Raw genomic sequence first — 14724 nt, 5'->3', positions numbered from 1 at the left:
AAACTGAGTTCGCCCTTTGATTACTTTACTTCTTTGGTTTGAGGGTTTCTCATTGGCCCAGAGTCGCCCGGACGAACAGCGAGCCAATAGCAAGAGCAGCTTAAAGGTATACGTGTATGAATTTCAGACTATCGCGGAATGAATCAGCGAAATTTTTTTTGGTCTCTACCCATACCTAGGGACTGCAACAATTCACGTGTTTACTGACCTCTAGGATAGCCTCCGCAATCCTCGGGAAAACTTCACGTGTTCATTTGCCGCTGACTCGTGGTAAGTCTCTACTGGGAGGAGAAGATCTCTAATTGATAGAGGCCGGGAAAATTCGCTGATTCATTTCGCGATAGTCTGAAATTCATATACACGTGTATAACTTTAAGCTGTTCTTGCTATTGGCTCACTGTTCGTCTGGGCGAGTCTAGGCCAATGAGAAACCCTCAACCAAAGAAGTGACGAATCTCGGGCAAACCAGTTGAGACGATTCACAAGTAGGGACACCTGTATTTTTCGCGAATACATTTCGTGTCAAGGTATTTCACAAAAATACTGTAGCTTTTCTCCTGTGCTTATTGGTTGAGGTCGGTGAGAGGTGTCGTCCCGCTCTTGACGGGGCCAATGAGAATGTGGTCACCATACTGCTGCACCCTCACAATTTGCCATGAGCTCTTAGAAAAAGCTACAGTGTTTTGTGAAATACCTTGACATGAAATAAAATCTCGAAATACAGGTGTCCCTACTCACAAGTCAGCAGCCAAACTAACTGGCGTTATTTGCCCAAGTGTACAGAGGACCGGGTAGAATATCCTGGGAGGTCATCGAATCGCGAATTTTTTAGGTCCCTACTAAATGACCCACAGTCCACCATATTGAAAGTGAAACAATGGCAGAAGCTGAACAAAGGTCTACCCACAACTAGACTAAGGAGAAAAAAAATTGGCGGAGACATTCTTTGATAGGTTAGCATCCAAATACGTTCATCTTCATGCCTCTTCATTGATTGGACCACAGTTGACCTGGAAGGTCTCCGAGCCAATGGGAAACCTCGACGCGAGAAGTATAGATTCGCAAGCACCCCAGTTAACAGGTCTCGCAAGCCAATGAGCAGTTGGCATTTTGCGCGAGTGTTTAAAAGGATTGTGTAGTCAATCCTAGAGGTAATCGAAAACAGCGGATTCATTGTACTGGATAGGATAACATTCAAACATGTACGTATTTCTGCTGTTTCTGCTATTGGCTCACAATTCTTCCGGTTTTGTCTCAGTTCCAGTGAGAAAGCCACATCCAAAGCAGTATCCAATCGCATGATCCCCAGTTCATACGTCTGACAGGTCAGCAGCCAATGAACACGTGACTTTCAACTTTCACCCATGACTACAACGGACTATGGATTCTATCCTTAATGGTCACAACATACATGTGTTTCCAGTCCCTACCCATAACTAGAGACCGGAAAAATTTCGCGATTTCACTGACCTATAGGATAGACTCCATGATCCTTTAATGCACTCCTGAAAATTACATCTGCTCATTGGCTACTGACTCGAGACACCTGTTAACTGTGTAGTTCGTGATTCGATACTTATCTGTTGAAGTTTTTTTTCATTGGCTCAGAGTCATTCAGGTAAACTGTGGCCCAATCACTGAAGCAGCAGAAGGCCAGACTATTTGGATTCTAGCCTGTCGCGAAATGAATCCGCGAATTTTTCAGGTCTCTACCCATAATTAATGTCAAGCTTAATGTCAAAAGATTCAAAATCCCCTACTGAGCCCAAATATTTATATAGTACCTTTTTTTTGGAAAGAAATCATAAATAAATCTTCTATTGATTACAATTAAAATCTATACTTTTCCAGAAATAAAAAAAATTCATTGCACGACGTATGCGGCAAAAATCTTTATTCCGGTAACTTTGACTATTCATACTGTACAAATATTTACCACGTTAATTTAGCACATTATTTGAAAATAAGGGCTAATTCAAGCAAACAACTTGCTGATGTGCTTAGTAATTATTTTTTATATAATTAATACACAAAACACCTAATTTAAAAAAAACTGCCGCATAAGTACTGAGAATGTTTCTTTTTTTCATAAATGTATAGTACGTATGAGTAATTTAACTTGAAATTTTTATAAATAGTAGGATTATTCGTCTCTGCGTATAATTTGATGCAAGACGGTTTTTTTTTTAAGTTTTTGATAAATTCCTATAACTCAAAAACTAAGACAAGTTTTTATTCGTTTCATTCAAAAACCGTAAGCAATTTCCCTATCAACTGTTCTTGGATTGACATTGATTTACGGGACATTCTATGCTAGACAAAACACGGACATGACTAATGTTTTGTGGTGACAGCGAAAATAATTCAGCAGTCTCAACAAGAAATGATCTATTACTGACGAGATAATTCTATTGCCACTGATAAGCCACAAAATATCAGGTGGAGTGCGTATAACTGAGAAAACAATTTCTTTTTCAACCAAAATAAACTTTCTATGAATGAATCTTCCAATGGGGAAGATTGATTTAGATCACTATTTCGGACACACGCCATTGTTAGCTTGCACTGAATACCGTAGACAGTCCCCAAAGAACGGACAAAGAAAAATGAGTACACAAACACACAGAAAAAAAGCTTAAAATCAGCCCATGTCTTGTTTTCTATGTGATTTTTTTGAATTCATCTTTCTTTGTCCGTTCTTAGGGATTTCCTCAATCACATACGGTCCCTGAATTGCTTCCCAGTATCAAATGCGCATATAAATAAGCATAAAGTCCGGTTATTTAATATTCGATTATCTTTTTCATGGTTTTTTTAAAAAAAACTATGCTTTAATTAAGCACCGATTTTCGTAAGAAATAGTAGTATCTCGTAAAACGTAGTTGACACATGCAAAAAATGACCATTTCCATGTGTTGTACAAAGTTACAATATCTTTCTTGTGGTATTACAAACTTTTTCTCGGAAACTATCATCTGTGTGGGGTTTTGGAATAGTTGCGCGCTAAAGTAATTGTGGAGAGGGGTTCCTACTTAAAGAAAAAAATATATTTGTTGGCCCCCGATCACAAAAACTCATTTCATGTTTCTTGGCTGTCAAAATCGTAACGAATTAGAGATTTTTGAAATGCCAGGCAAAATTAATTAATATTTTCTGAAAGAAAATTCAAACCATTTCTTGAAGTAGCCAGTGGCATTGCAGTTAAACCTAAAAAAAGTTTCAGTGCTTCAATAAATTAAATTCTCCTTATTTGTACATCCAAAAAAACATTAAAAATTTTACTTTGGCAGCTAGTTATGCAAAATGTATGCGCTGTATACATATTTCATTTCGTGAAAGTTAAACAATTGAAAAAGTCTAAAAGTTTATCTGTAGGCACCTGAAAAATTCGCGGTTTCGATAACCTCCAGGATAGACTACACAGTCCTCTGTACACTCGGGGCAGATAACGCCAGTTCGTTGGCTGCTGACTTGTGAGTCGTAACTGGTTTGCCCGTGATTCGTCACTTCTTTGGTTGAGGGTTTCTCACTGGCCCAGAGTCGCCCAGACGAACAGTGACCCAATAGCAAGATCAGCTTAAAGGTATGTGTGTATGAATTTCAGACTATCGCGAAATGAATCTGTGAATTTTTCCGGTCTCTATTTATCTGTGATTACTGTAAATATAAAATCTTGACCTGAAACGGGAGGCACCCCCTTAATGATTTCTCCGTCGACGGGAGTTGGAAAAGGCCCCAAGACTCGGAAACTACGCCGTCATCTCTCCGACCAGCGAGGGACCCTTTTCAACGGAGAACCCCTGCTCGGCCAGGGGTGTGGTGGGGGGAGAGGTTATGGTGCGAAAAAAGTAATTTGAATTCCCCATAGCGTCAACAACCTCCTACCGTCCTTTTCGTTTCGTGTTATCTCACTCTCTTTCACCGACCCTCGGCCCGTGCTCTTTGTGCGTGCGTGTAGGGGTAGGGGAGGGGTGTAGGGGAGGGGAAGTAGGGGGTGCGTCTTCATGCCCTTCCCCCACCCTTCACCCCAGTGTAGCGAGCGGCCTGTTTGCGGACGCTATAGACCTCTGGCGCCGCGACGCATATCGACCGTCTCTTCTTCGTCCGGCCGGCGGTGCCTCCTCCTCGGGAGTGTTCGGACACTTCCGTCCAACATCGGGTCTCGGTGCGCAGAAAAAAAAATTTCCCTTGTACTTCTAAAAAAATATTCCATTTGGAATCAGTAGAGGTACGGAAATTTCGCGCATTCATTTGGTCGTAAGCTAGAATGCAAATGTGTATACTCTGGCAATGTGTTCATGATTGGACGGCAGTTATTTGGACACGCCCCTCTAAGATCACGAGCCAACGATGCCCGGCTAGGATAGAGAGTAAACGAATCAGATAGTGTCAACTAACAAGAACAACGTAAAAGCGAATGTTGGGAGAGCGAACGTAAGGCTTTGGATTTGAGCCTGACGCCAAAAGAATTCGCGTAATTTCCGGGTCTCTGGGAATCGGAATATGAATATTTTTTCTCTCGAAATAATACTTAGTATTCCTTAACTAAAATAGACACGTGATATAATATTTTAATTGATGTTTCATTCAAGCATAATTTTAAAAAAAACCTGGAAAAGATAATCGAATATTCAACAATTTGACTTTATTTTGTTTCACCGCGCTTATTAATGCGCGCAGTTGCTATTGGAAAGCTATTCAGGGAACGGTTACTGTGACAACACGAAGCACAACTTGTTACTGCGAACGCTATTTTTGAAGTGATAACGGTTTGTTTACATGTAACTGTACATAATCTCACTTGCATAAATAAACTTGAAAATACAGTTAAATAATGTTTATAAACACAGGTTCTATCACTAATATTCACAATAAATATCTGTTTTTAACTATATGAACCAGTATTCAATATAATCACTAAAATGTATAATTTGAGAGCACATAGGTAATTTTTATTTGTATGTAGCTTTTTTTTATCCTATCAATATTTTTTGCATGCTGCGCGCACATCGCAAAAATTCACTCATATTTTTTTTCCATAGCGCTCCTAAAAAATTACTTCAAATATATATATATATATATATATATTTATTTATTTATTTACCAAAGACTCCTTTGGTAACTAGTTGCCAAGAAAATGTTTATTATACTCAAAAAAATTGGCACACCACATTACTATGGTTATTTTTGCATGTAAGTATGAAATACAATCAATTAAGAAAAATATGCTGAATATTTCTTTTGCGCTTACAAAAAATTAAAACGCATCATTTTATATTTTTGTAGATGTTTTAACAAGCATAAATTATTATAATAACCATAGAAATGATAATCAATACTTAACTATTTTACTTAGATTTTGATTTTATTATGTTTATTAATGTGCGCAGTAAATAATGTACACATATGTGTAGGGACCTGAAAAATTCGCTGTTTCGATGACCTCCAGGATAGTCTACACAGTCATCTGTACACTCGGGCAAATAACGGCCAGTTCGTTGGCTGCTGACTTGTGAGTCGTCTCAACTGGTGTTTGCCCCGTGATTCGTAACTTATTTTGGTTGAGGGTTTCTCATTGGCCCGTAGTCGCCCGGACGAACAGCGAGCCAATAGCAAGAGCAGCTTGAAGGTACACGTGTGTATGAATTTCAGACTATCGCGAAATGAATCTGCGAATTTTTTCCGGTCCCTACATATATATGATGTGATGAAGATGCAACAACCATGAAAGGTTGAGCTGGGTTTTCAGGCCTCCGCGATGGGAAGCCTTCATTTCACAGACGAGAGAGCCACACCCGAAGTTCCCCGAAGATCATGCTCACTTTTTTTTATTTTCGATTTCACAGTATCTTTAATGTAGCTATCTTAACCAAATCAACCGTCCACAATGTTTTAAAGTATTTATAATGTAGATAACCTAACCTGATTGACCATTAGTTATCATGAGTTACAATGAACAAAAAAAAAAAAAATAACCCGAAGATGCACGATCTGGAGTTTGGCTCTCTCGTCTGTGAATAGAAGGCTTCCCGTACTGGCCTGGCAACAAAACAGCCCACGAGCTAAGTGGGTCGCCACTTGTTTTGAAAAAGTCCAACGTCTTTTTCCCCCCTCCCCCACCACCGGCAAGCTGCCAGGGCCGGTGACGTCACGCCATTGAGACGCATGGATACAGCATCGCGTGCGAAGGGCCACTTAGCCCGCCTTTGCTCGGAGGCGCGTGTCCCGACACGTGAGAAGTTAGTTTATTTATTGCTGCTGTTGTTAGTAGCACAGAGGCTAACATAATCACACAAAAATAAAACATAGGTTTCATGCATCCAATACTGACAACATTATAACGTCGCATACACATACAAAATCACCTTGGTATACATATCTACATCATCCGACTTATAAGTTGGTATTCAAGTCATTGCTGTCTTTTGCATGACAAATAGTTTCGTAAGTGATTCCTGAACATTTTTAAATGTGGACATTCTCTAATGTAAACTGGCAAATTGTTGTATTCCTGTAGACCTTTAGCATAGATTGACTGTTAAGCTGAAGCAGTCCTCCTATATTTCAAATGGAACTTATTGGAATCACGTGTGGCATAATAATGTACATTTGAATTTTTTTCTAACCTATTGCTTAAATATTTTGGCAAGACTCCAATATTAATCTTAAATATAAAAATCATACAATTGCAATAAATAAATTCACGGACACTTAGCAAACACAATTCCTTTAGCATAACATCAATCATCTCGTACCTATCTTTCAACAGTATAGTTGGGGGGGGGGGGGGGGCATATTTCGCGGAAAAAAGCTTCCGAGACCAGCTGAAAGTTGAAACAGCGTTGCGACGCCCTGTGTTTTCGTGATCGGTTCGATTTCTCTTCGCACGTCGATTGTCACGCGACACCAGTACCAGTAATCCGGTGCCGGAAGAAAAACACGTCCTGAGTGCCCCGGTCAAAACAAAGGAAACAACTTATCTCGCAGACGGCCGCCAATCACAAGGATGAAAACCGCTGTTGCCTTGTTACAGTCTCATTGTCACTCAGATTTTTCTTAAGTTTTTTTTTTTTTTCGCGAAAAATGCCTGCCCCTAGTTATGAGGATCATTTCGTGATGGATTAAAAATTGAAACCATTTTACGTGTCTGCTGTTGTTGCTATTGATTCACAATTGTTTTTTTTTTTTGACGTGGCAACGTCTAATAAATCGATTAACGCCGGCTGCACGCACGAAAAAGTGTCCCGTTACGCACATTGTCCCGTTACGCTTTGTCCCGTTACGCTCATTGTACGCTTGCGCCGCATCTATCTCTCTTCCACTCGATTGGAACAACCATCGATTTGACTTTTTCCGAGGTACATTAAACTTGAAACACTCCCATTTGTTCCTACTTTTCCTATCATCGTCCTATCCTTAACAGAATAACACAGATTGGAAGAAGTTAAATAGCAAACATGTATAAAAGTTATAGTTAAAATAATCTCTTCGTTAAAGTAATAAACATGTTTGATTTTTGAGTGCGAATAAAAGTAAATTTATCAATTAAATTGTAGATTTCATTTCACTCCTTTGTATCTATACAAAATAGTGATAATTCAATAAAAATTATTCAATTTTATTCATAAAAGTATGCAATCATTTCATCAATGTTTTGTTATGACGTTGTCACGTTAAACTATCGTCCGTAAACCGACTTTACAGACGACCATTTTTTTTTTTTCGCTCGCGGATAGCGTCGCTTTCCCCCTGCGACACTTCGTTACCCGCGCGGCGAACGTGTCCCCTGACAGGAGAGGAGAGGGCATCCCGCACGACAGAGCTGCCGCGCGCGGTTGCCTACCCACTCCCCCTTCTCCCCCTCCTGCCCGCGCTGTCATCCCCTCCTCCGGCCCCGCTGCGCCCGGTGCAGCAAGCGCGCAAGCGACACTCGCGCCCGAGCTGGCCTAGGCGCCCGCATATACACACCGGCCAAGATAAAAAAACAGTTGTGGAGGTGAAGGCGATGTCCTCTGTAGACGAGACCGTAAACTACAATCCACGCAGCTGCGGTGAATTCAAAAGCCAATATTTCAACGGCTAAGAATAATCGACACGATAATCGAACGTGTTTTTTTTTTATTAATGCATTGTTTTTACTTATCGGATCAACAAGGCTATATAAATGAAATTATTAAAATAAATAATAGATATGTAAGCTGCCTTGACCACAGGAAAAACTGCGTGAAAAGCCGCACGTATGTTCTTATATTACATTTTTGTTAGTTTAATAACTCCGATAAGATCAAATTTATTTGTTTAGCATTCACATCAGTTCTCTTGTCTGCGAATATCTTGGAATATGATGCATTGTTTTTTTAACAATCCTTTCGATTTTTTTTCAAACAGAGTTTATATTCATGTATGTAGTCTTGGCATGAAATGGATTGTGTATTGATTTGTTCATATTTATAGCTGTTTGTAAAATTAAAATAAAAAGTAAAAACGTGAGATGACACGATAGTAGAAAGTTGGGCTCGCATTTCTGAGAACCAGGCTTGGAATCTCCGTCCATCCAAATAGATTTCGGTTTCTCGTGGTTATTCGAAATCATTACAGGCGGAATGTTACTTTTCATTTATTTATTTTTTGAGTGGTGGCGGAAGGAGTGGGAGGAGAAATAAAAACACTTGGCGCGCTATTTGCTTTCAAATTCTTTCCTTTTTTTTCTTTTTGGAAATGATAGATTTTTTTTTAGAATTTTAGGAGGATGGACAGTGGCATACATCCTCCAAACAACTCCTTTGTGTACGTCCTTGGATCCTTACAATAGTCCATGGCTGGCCGGTTATTTGTCCAACTTTAATGACTATAATGTACCGAGTTCTACTGGTAAAGAAAGGGATAGAATAATAAAACACATACGAGCTTAAAGAGGATTCTGTAGTACAGAGGATTTTAAGAGTTGGGACTAAGGAGTAAATTGTGTTCTGCAAAAAAGAACATTTTTAAGTCATTTAAAACAACACAAGAAAACTGAGGAATGTGTTCTCTTGAGAGGACTTACGTTAAGAGCGTAGTAATATGCTCTCATCAAGAGTAATGGGATCGTTTCTTTCGGCGCGGTAAGAGTGGGGGAAGCCTTAAAAGAATACGCAGAGTCGTAAAGCACATTTTTAAAAAAGGCGGCATGAGGATGACTAATGTCAAAAAAAAAACGGCGGGCGAGTTAACCATTATAAAGCCTTATTGGGTTCTTGAAAGTATCGCGTTTAATGGCGATGGTAATGTTGGAAAAAATAAATGGTGTTGAGTAATATTAATAAATAGCTCGTGAAATAAGCCATTAAAGGTTGAAAAATATTATGAAAACAGCAAGAATGAGCAGTGTAAACTTTTTTTTCTGGTTTAATGTAACCTTTATTCTTCTATCTGGCACGTGTATGTGGAACTAAAAGACCGCACAGCAACGACTGCTTGAACTTCAGACTTTTGCTTCCGCCCACACGAGTGTTGTCACTAGATCAACAACATGCGAGGTTCTGAGACTGTGTCCGTAACTTGATTTAAAACAGCAAAAGGTCCCAGAAGAAGCGCGTGCAAATTGTCATGTTATTATTTTATAGTCTGTTCCATGTAACTTGTCTCAAATCTGATAGTTCTCGAGGTAGTATCAATATGTAATAACTATTTCCCAGCTGTCAAGTGTCACGTGATGTTTGTTTGTGAGCGCTGATAATCACATGAAGTTGTTTACCAACACTTTTGACATTGAAACAGTGGTAGAAGTATACGTGGTTAAATGGCACTACTTTTGAGAAATGTCAAATTGGACATGGCACATACTATATGACATTTAGTGAGGTGTCTCGTTTATACCTTTGTCTTCTTTGCGGAAAATACATTTTTCTTAAAAAGTAAAACTCACTCTTTTTAAAAAGAAAAATACATCCAATTAAAATATAAATCCACCTAGCAAACATAATTTATATGTATAAATGTATTAATAAGCTGACTCATGGTAATTATCCTTTAAAAAAATGCTATTCATTACACAAGGCAAGCTGGATATGTTTATTTATATGATTTTAATAGAGCTAAGTATTGGCTATATAAGTAGTGTCACAGTAAGTAAAACCAAACTTTACAATAACCTGCAAAAATAATATCAAGCAATGACACCCGGAAGAACATTTTTTTTTTAATTATTAATAATATATCTGAGGTAGATGTATGACATTAATGCATAGTGACATGCAGAAAAATGTGTGGTTCTTACTAAACTACCCATGTGAAAGTAATACTCCCTAATACCTTGAATGTGTGATGAATATAGTATGTGTTAAAGGTGCAATTTATAGTGTTTCTGTTAGAGTTCCACATACAGGCTAAAGTGGATTTTTTTTGTTTTCTTTAGAAAAGTTTATTTATAATGTTACCACATTAACATGTAGAGAAATTCTCTCTGAAACATTGTATTAAATAATATAATAAGTAGTATAAGTAATGATAATCTAAAAAATCAGAAATAATATATTTATCCCCTTATTTAATATATCGTATGATATCGTACGACGAATTTATCCAGTAATTGTAAAGGTTAGATGCAAGCTATCAGCTACGGGATTCATTATTTGCCTCGACGTATTTTTGACGTGACAACGTCTAATAAATCGATTAACGCCGGCTGCACGCACGAAAAAGTGTCCCGTAACGCACATTGTCCCGTTACGCTGTGTCCCGTTCCGCTCATTGTACGCTTGCGCCGCATCTATCTCTCTTCCACTCGATTGGAACAACCATCGATTTGACTTTTTCGAGGCACATTAAACTTGAAACACTCCCATTCGTTTCCTACTTTTCCTATCTTCGTCCTATCCTTAACAGAATAACACAGATTGGAAGAAGTTAAATAGCAAACATGTATAAAGGTTATAGTTAAAATAATCTCTTTGTTAGAGTAATAAACATATTTGAATTAATGAGAGCAAATAAAAGTTAAATTTATCAATTAAATTGTAGATTTCATTTCACTCCTTCTTTGTATCCATACAAAATAGTGATAATTCAATAAAAATGATTCAATTTTATTCATAAAAGTATGCAATCATTTCATCAATGTTTTGTTATGACGTTGTCACGTTAAACTATCGTCCGTAAACCGACTTTACAGACAACCAATTTTTTTTATGAGGTTGCCATCCCTGATCCGAGGTTGTCTGTTGTTTTCCTTTCGTCTTGGTGCTGTGGGATTGTTCCGGTCTAGAATGCGCAGTCTTCTCGTCGTCACAGGATAACTGTGAAATTTGAGCGGTGACCGTAACATTATATGGCGGAGAAATGAAGATAAAGGTGTTATGCAAGCCCCTTAAGTGCTTTCAAGAATCTGTACTGATTGTTTTGCGCCTAAAAATTACTCTGAAAACACGCGTTTTAGGCATTTTAACGCTTCTAAAAATACAGTTTAAAAACTTAATCCGAAATTAAAAGTACTTTTCGGCCCTCAGCGATCTCTTAAATGCTATTCGTAAATAGGCCCCACTCGGATATCTTGAGTAGTTTTGAAATCGCGTTGTTTTTCCTGAAGCTCTGCACACCGTATGTGTGCCCAGGTAGGCGGGGGCCTTAACAAACGTACTCTCCGTGCCTGATGACGGGAACAGATGCCAGTTCCCGAAACGTCGAAACTGTTTTTGTCGTAGGAAACCTACTTTGTGTGCCGGTGTGTTGTTTAACGAGAAGCCTAAGATGTACATCAAGTTCTGTCCCTGCCCGAACACGCCCGAATATTCACCTTCGGCCAACCTCGGGATTTGATTTGTTTTTGCGCAGAAAAAATTAATTCAAATATTAAAAGTGGTCAGTTAGGTTAGCTGCATTAAAACACTTTAAAACACTATGGACGGTTAGTTAGGTTAGTATAGCTGCATTAAAATAAAAAGAGAAATATAAATATATATATCGATAAACCCGAGGTTGGCCGAAGGTGAATATTCGGGCGTGTTCGGGCAGGAACAGAGCTTGATGTACATCTTAGGCTTCCCGTCGTTTAACTGTTTATCTTCATCTTTGGGTTCGTGTATTCGATGCATTGTCCAGGTTTTGTAGTCTGCTTGCATTTGCTGTTTTTGTTGAAACAGTCTCGTCGTGGTTAGGGTTCGTCTGAGCCGTTATTATTTTTTTCCCGTGACTAAATTCCTTCCATGGAAAACTTATTTAAGTTTGAATGTGTTACTGTGCTGTCGTTGTGTTGTACATGATACCTGTTTAGGTTCATCGTCGGGTTTTTCTGTTTGACATCAGCTGATTTAGGCTTGTTTTCTTTAGTTTAATGTTTTTTTTTATTGTCTTATTTTGTATTTATAAATTTTTTCCCATGACAAACAATACAAAACTCTAATGTCGTACGTCCAAGAAATTATATTAAATCAAAATTCTCCATTTTATGAATCATTTAAAGAACGTACTGACTTATTTGTGTACAAGTATGTGGAGGTCATCCTGCTGCCAGAAAATAACACGAATTCAGCAAATGCGAACGACATATCGCAGTAGCTGCAAGGATACCGGGGTGATGAAGATGAGCCTTTCAGACCCGATCCAGATACTGACGTTGCCGCAGTTGCACCATATCCAGGCATACTCTTATGAACATCAATTCATCGTTGTTGTATATAAACCTTTACTTTCTACCGAACAGCAGGACCTTTGCATATCTTCATGTGCGTTTTCATATTATATTGTCTTGCAAATTGCTTGTGACATTTCTCACAGCCAAACATTTTGCGAGGAGGGTTATTAGCACATTCTCTCTTCTCGTGTCGACGAGCATTGCTGTTGTTTGAGAAAATCTTGTCGCAGTAACAGCACCGATGTTCGTTAGTTGTTGACGTTAAAAAAAATGGACTTGATCGCGACTTGGCCCGCTCTGCCGCCGCGCCGCGCCGGCCCCGGGCGGCCGGTGGAGGGGATGACGTGATGCGGGTCGCATAGCGATCGCGGGGGAGCGCGGGCCAGACGCCAGTGCGCGGCGGGTCGCAGGGCTGGCAACAACAGGCGCGCGGCTCGGCGTGTGTCGCGCTCGCGTGACGTCACAAGACGTCCGCGAGCTGCCGTGCGGGTTGCAGGGTCTGCTCGGGGCCGCCATGGGACCGTCGGTGAGTGGGATCCGGCGCGAGCAAGTCTGAACAGGTTCGCTAAACCATCGCTAACTCCCAACACCTGTAGGGGCTGCTATATATGCGTACCCATAAGCAATCTGGAATTCCCGTTTAAAAAAAATTATAGATTACTTTCGTTAATAGCAAATGTAGATGGGAAAAACATTATACTGTTTATATATAAGTAGAGACCGGAAAAATTCGCAGATTCATTTCGCGATAGTCTGAAATTCACACACGTATACATTTAAGCTGCTCTTGCTATTGGCTCACTGTTCGTCTGGGCGACTCCGGGCCAATGAGAAACCCTCAACCAAAGAAGTAACAAATCACGGGCAAACCAGTTGTGACGACTCACAAGTCAGCAGCCAACGAACTGGCGTTATTTGCACCGAGTGTACAGAGGACTGTGTAGACTATCCTGGAGGTCATCGAAAGCACGAATTTTTCAGGTCCCTATATATAAGCTATATATGTGGCTTTTTTTTCCATCACTGCTAAAACACTATTTATCACGAATAGTATATTTGCTAAAGCAGTCTACAACAGTTTTTCAAACCTTTCAAATTTCACACGAAAATGCACAAGTACAAAAACATAACATAGTGAGCACATGAAATCACAGTGTTGGTTTAGTAAACATGTGTCATGAAACAAAAAAAACTGCAACATGTTACCAAGACGCTTTAACACTTTTTATCGGTAATAAGCAATAACTTCTTACACAGAAATCATCAATGCTGCAACTAATTATAATTACATGTGCTTGTTTAAAATCAATTAATATGAATATAAACCACAGAGACACTGTACAACATTGTGCATACGTGAACCACTATGTTGTTTCCATCACAATAGGACCTACTTATCATGCCACACAAAGTAAGGGCACATGTCAAAAAAAATTTTTATTATTTTTTCACAAGTAGGTTTGTTTTTGGCGTTAAGCTGAACCAAAAATGAATATTTTAATTCACAACCACAATTGAGCTGCGATGTCTGATAAAACTAAACATTATAGCTGCTTACAAACAAACTCATTGTACTAAATTAAAAATTATTTCTCACTATGTTACATGGGAAGGTAACCCCTAGGCAAGACGTGATGGCCGCACGTTACAAATTCAAGGCAACGCCATCTAATGACGAAGTTCTAAACTAAACTGTTATTAGCGCCTTTAGTTCGCTAGCAGCCGCGAGCTTCACTAAGCTGGTGGTTTTCGGCAAGGGGAGAAGAGAAGGAAGTTGCCTGTCCTTACTATGTGACCGTGTGGCGGACATAGAGAAATGACGCAAAGTCATAGTTTGTGTGTATATTACCTACCTCCTATGATTTTCTATTATGAAACTGAATTTTCCCTTTTTTCGCTTCCTTAGGGATTGAATTTGATAATTATACGTAGTCTATGTCATACTCCAGCCCATAAACTATCTATATGCAAAAAATAATAATGTCGATCCGTTGTTCCGTTACTGAATGAAAAAAAGCACAAACTAACTCACTTTCGCATTTATAATATTATATTATTATTAGTGGGTACCTATATAAAACAAATATATGATTTTTTTTCTTCATATTTATCAG

Source organism: Bacillus rossius, chromosome 16 (genome assembly GCF_032445375.1).
Source record: "Bacillus rossius redtenbacheri isolate Brsri chromosome 16, Brsri_v3, whole genome shotgun sequence".
In the NCBI taxonomy this organism is placed as follows: Eukaryota; Metazoa; Arthropoda; class Insecta; order Phasmatodea; family Bacillidae; genus Bacillus; species Bacillus rossius.
This window is presented reverse-complemented; position numbering follows the sequence as displayed.